General features: G+C 35.1%; 1 pseudogene; it reads left to right on the forward strand.

Moving 5' to 3' along the window:
- Nucleotides 1-5,481: 5,481 nt before the first annotated feature.
- LOC120594854 (mediator of RNA polymerase II transcription subunit 21-like) lies at nucleotides 5,482-5,714 on the forward strand (annotated as a pseudogene).
- Nucleotides 5,715-6,000: the final 286 nt, after the last annotated feature.

Raw genomic sequence — 6,000 nt, forward strand, 5'->3', positions numbered from 1 at the left:
TTAGGAACGGTCATACTGTTTTTTGTAGCGGCTATACCAATTTACATCCCCACCAGCAACGTGCAAGGGTTCCATCCTTTTTCTGTTTTAAATTTTTTATTTTTTTTACTTTTAAAACTTTTTTGTTAAAAATTAAGACACAGACAAACACATCAGCCGAGGCCTACAAAAGGTCAGAATCATCAATATCACTGTCATTCATCACATTTTGTCCCACTGGAAGACCTTCCAGGGCAATAACATTTATGGTGCTGTTATCTGATATGATAAAGATGCCTTCTTTCTGGATACCTCCTAGAGGACCTGATTATGCTCTTCCTGAGGAGATGTCACTTCAGAAATATGGTCATGGTGGTTTACTTGGTGTGTTTCATTTTTTTATCATAGATTTTGGTTGTAAGCAGATAAAGCATCATAAACATTCCTCTCTATTAATGAAACCTTTTGTGTTGGGGGTTCATGGTTTCAAACTTTTTAAGGAACATGTTGAGGACTGCAAAAGTATCTGCTAAGCCCTTCATTGCGAGTTTTCTTGGGGGTTGTTTTTCTTACTAGTAATTTTTTTCTCTTGCCTATTTTCAGCTATGCATTCCTGTTCCAGGTCCAACAACTCTTCATTAATCAATTCTTCAGAAACCACCTCTAAACACTCACTAAAGTTATCCTCATCCATACCCAGGTTAAAGTCATTTGCCATCTCAACCACAGCCTTGTTGATTTTTGCAACCTTTGTGATACAATTTTATGATAGCTACTATCTCACCAAACGACAAGAATTTTTTGACTCTATTTTAATCTTTTGGGACCACAGTGTTATATGTGGTCCAGTATTGACTAAAACATCATTATGCAATGCATGATTTTACAAACAAACAAACAAATATATATATATATATATTTGTTTGTTTGTTTGTAAAATCATGCATTGCATAATTGCATAAAAAACAAATATATATATTTGTTTGTTTGTTTGTAAAATCATGCATTGCATAAATATATATATATATTTGTTTGTTTGTTTGTTTGTATATATAATATATATATTATATTATATATATAATATAATTATATATTTATAATTATATTATATATATATATTTTGTATATATTATATATATATAATATATATATTATATATATTATATATTGTATATATAATATATATATTACCTTAAGCTTTGAAAAAAGATTAATATTCTCCAGCCTAAAGTTCTACAACTATTCTTAATGACAATAATGTGATCTATACCTTTAAATCCATATAAATTCTCATGAAATTACCATGCTGTTTTGATTATTGTCACTTTGTAGTATAATTTGAAGTCAGAGTGATATCTCTGGCCTTGTTCTTTTTTCTCAGGATTGCTGTTTGGGGTCTTTTGTACTTCCATACAAATCTGATGATTTTTTTATTCTGTTTCTTTAAAAAATGCCACTGTGATTTTGATAGGGATTGCATTAAATCTGATTATTACTTTGGGTAATAAGGTCAAACACTTCTGATAAGGGCCTAATATTCAAAATATACAGAGAACACATATAACTCTAAATAAACAATCCAATTTAAAAAATGGACAGAGTACCTGAACAGACACCTCTCCCAAGAAGACATACAAATGGCTAACAGACATATAAAAATATGCTCAGCTTCACTAGCTATTAGGGAAATGGAAATCAAAACCACAATAAGATACTACCTCACACCTGTTAGAATGGCTATCATCAATAGAACAAGTAATAAGTGTTGGAGAGGTTGCGAGGGGAAAGGAACTCTCATACACTGCTGGTGGGAATGTAAATTGGTAAAGCCACTATGGAAAACAGTATGAAGCTTCCTCAAAAACCTAGGCATAGAATTACCATATGACTCACAAATCCCTTTTCTGGATATCCACCCCCCAAATTTGAAAACATGTATCCGTAAAGATATATGCACCCCGATGTTCATTGCAAATATATTTAAAGGTGAAATGCTAAAAGTTGTATACAATGGAATATTACTCAGCCATAAGAAAAGATGCAATACTGACATTTACAACAACATGGGTAGATTTTGAGATTATCATACTAAGTGAAATAAGTCAGACAGAAAAAGTTGAGAACCATATCGTATCACTTATATATGGAATATAAAACTGAAAGCAACAAACAAATATGACAAATGAACAGAATCATGGACACGGGCAGTGGATTAGTGGTTACCTTAAGGAAAGGGAGTGGGGAGGGAGGAGGTAGATAAGGATAAAGGGTGTCAAATACATGGTAAAGATGGAAATTTTTCTTTGGGTGCTGAACACACAATGCAGTATACATATGATGTACTATTGAATTGTACACTGGAAACCTATATGATTTTATTAACCAATGTCACCCCAGTAATTTTAATTTAAAAAATTGAGGATGTAAACTTTCTGGATATATTGGGATCATATGATATATGCAATATATATAATTCTATTTATGTAATATTTACACATGCATTCATAAATGAATGACATATATGTATGAACCTGAAACATTGTGTTTCATGAAATAATACCATTTCTAGCCATGATACATTTTACATTTTCTAACCAATTCTGGATGGAGTAGGGCAGGTTACCCTTTTTCTTACTGATAGGGACACATGTAAGTCTTGGACAAATTATAAGAGTTTCTCTAGAAAAATCCATTCTAAACAATGCACTTTTCTTTAATGACAATGTAAACATAATTGTGGATGTCATACATTTTAACAACTTTTTAGCACTTATTATGTACCAGGTACTCTTCTTGGCATAGATTTTGAGATTAAACAAAAGAATACTCCATGCCCTTGTGGAGGTTTTATTCTAGTTGAGGAAATCAGAGTAGGAATAAAAAAGTAAGATACTTGTTATGGTAGATTGTGATAAATTTTAGGGAGAAAACCTAGAAAGTAAAGCTAGAGAATTGATGAGAGCAAATGTTTATATAGTGTGTAATCAAGGAAGTCCTCATTGATGCTATGCTTGAGAAAAATTTTGAAGGATATAAGGAGATCAACCATGTTGATATCTAGAGTAAAAGCATTAAAGACAGAATAAAAAATATATATAATATATGCAAAGACAATTGAAAAAATATATATCCTATAATTTTTTTCTGGAATGAATATCATGACTATTTATAATACTTCTATTTTATATTCTATTCCAGCATTGTATATAAAAATGTTTTGCCCAAGTTCACTGAAAGAATTTCACAACCTATTAATAGGTAGTTTTCCACAGTTTTAAAACCAAAGCTCCAGTAGCTACAAAGAGGAATGTGATTGCTGGGTCACAGAGTTGATACTCTCAAAAGAGATTGCACCCAAATTTTTAGGGCCCAGGAGACACTACAATGGCAATAAATGCACTAGCGAGGGGAGCACTGGTACCAATGAGTTTAGTTGTGACTATCCTCTGTAGGCCAAGATTAATAGTAGGAGATGCTGCTGTGCAACTAGTTTCACAAATGCCAATGGAGATAATAGAATTCTGAAATAGCAGAAGCCAGGTGGCAGTACCAACAGTCAGAAGCAGAATGAGTATAAATACATTAAAGGAGATCAGGGCTGAAATCCCTCGATCTCTAGGGATTTGTGGTGGTGACTTATAGACCACAGTGTTCCTAAGAGTGAGACAACTGACAGTCAATGAGGATACTGCTTGACTTATATAATTGAAAAAGAAAAATACCTTCCTCACTTGGTGTGGACAGTAATATAAATTTATTGCCTTACCCCATGACCATCTTAATTCTCCTTTTCTCCATCACAATATATTCCTAAGGAACCTAGATTATCATGCAATTCCAGAAGATATTATCATCTATTCTATGAATAATATTATATTAATCTGACCTACAATACAGCAAATGACAGGTATACCAAATGATATGAGAAACATGAGCAACAGAGGGTGGGAAATAGGTGCAAAATATAGCCAGTGGTTAACCACGTCGGTGAAGCTTGTAGAGAGAGAATGTTTCTGGGATGTGCTAAGATATCCCTCCAAGGCAAAGGACAATTCACTGCATCTGTAGCCCCTACTACTAAAAAAGAGGCAAAGCAAAGAGATAAGCCTCTTTGAATCTTGGAGATTACATAGTTCACTCTTGACAATACTACTTAAGTTCATTCCAGCTGCTAAAACAGAATGCCATAGACTGAGTAGCTAATAAACAACAGAAATTTATTGCTCACAGTTCTGAAGGCTGGAAAATCCAAGATGAAAGCACCAGCAGATTACATGTGTGGTGAGGCCTCACTTCTTCATAGATGGCCACCTTTCCATTGTGTCCTCACATTACAATAGGGACAAGAGAACTTTCTGGGATCTTTTCAGTAAGGGCAATAATCCCATTCACAAGGGCTCTACCCTCATGAACTGATCATCTCCCAAAGTCTCCACCTCCTAATACCAACACACATAAATTTGGTAGGGACACATTCAGTCTATAACACTTTGCAATCCACTTGTTGCCTGTTGGTTGATTCTTTCAGAATAGATCAAACTATGATATAAGCTGCCCTACCACTCAGGCCATATGTGACAAACTCCATGCATTTTTCTACATGAAAAATGCTGTGTGAAAATTCTGTAAACCCATAATAGGAGAGGCACAGTGCAAACCCCTAGGTTTCTGTGGCCAGGCAATATATTCTGCAGTAAAGAACTCTGCTTTATTTGAAGAGTGGCTCTTGGAATACTACTGATCCTCTTACATCTGATCAAAACAAGTGACTATGCAAAAGAAGCCGCCATTAGATAAACATGGCTCTATAATGTCTTATAGTTGGAAGGGCAATTTCTTGTATGATGGAAAAGGTACATTTCCACAGGGCAGAAGTGAATTACACACATAGGTGGCCCATATGCATGTGTTACCTACCACTGTACCCTCTCGCCAAGCTTACACACATGGCCTTTTGGGGGTTTCCAGTGACCAGCTGACAGAGAAGGATAAAAACCAGGCCTAGCCTATGATATGATAGTGAAAGTTTAAAAATGAGCTGTTACAATACCATAATCCCACTGAAGGATATGTCTGCCTATGGTGAGGAAACATATCTTCAGTGTGCATATCTTTGAGCACTAAATCTAGTCATCAACTTTAGGTATAGGAAACATGGTCTGAAGTATGAATACACACGAATTATTTGGCATGGACAAATACCTTGGTGACTGGGAACTTAGGAAAAGTGAGATTGGAAAATTGGAGACAGAAGGAACTTCCAGTCAATACAGCAAAATAGGTAAATTCTGTGTTCACCTCCTCCCACGACCACATTAAAATTACAACTAAATGATAGAAGAACCATCATTGAGAACCACCTGGAGACTAGCTGAAAAGAATTCCTATAATTAAGGATATCAAGAAGAAGCCATGTCGACACTGGAAGAAGGGGCAGAGAATGTACCAGGCAGATGTCACACCCATGGTGTGGTGATTAAGAATTAGAAAGATGAGAGGAAAATGGTAGATTGGCTCACACAGCTGCACGTGAACTTACTTGTAGATAAGTTTTGTAATGCCATTGGAGTGTTGCAGCAGAGTGATGATCCTCCTGCCTCTTTTAGTAATATGTAGACAGCAATTAACAAAGATCAGCAGGCTAATTCTACAGAAGAATTCTACAGGCTTTTTGCAGCACTGATTGTATGAACAGTAAGAGACATCAACGTTTTGATAGGTATCTTGCCCAGTGAAGAATCTATAGCTGCTTTACAGGCTGCTGGCTTGTAGAAGCTAAAAGAAGAAAACCATGAAGCTGCTACATGTCTGAATGTTTGTTTGTTTGACTGATTTTTATGAAGGGCACATGCTTCTGTATAAAAGATGCACTTGCTGATATTGTGTGGTCACAGCTGAAGACAAGAAGTGGTACTCATAGTCTCTTCCAGACTCATAGTACCAAGGTATACCATGTGGCTGAGAAAAAACTATTTCAATAAAATTAAGAATTCCGTATCAGATTTAGATGTAAGCCTTACC

Source organism: Pteropus medius, unplaced genomic scaffold, assembly GCF_902729225.1.
Source record: "Pteropus medius unplaced genomic scaffold, Ma_sr-lr_union100, whole genome shotgun sequence".
Lineage (NCBI taxonomy): Eukaryota > Metazoa > Chordata > Mammalia > Chiroptera > Pteropodidae > Pteropus > Pteropus medius.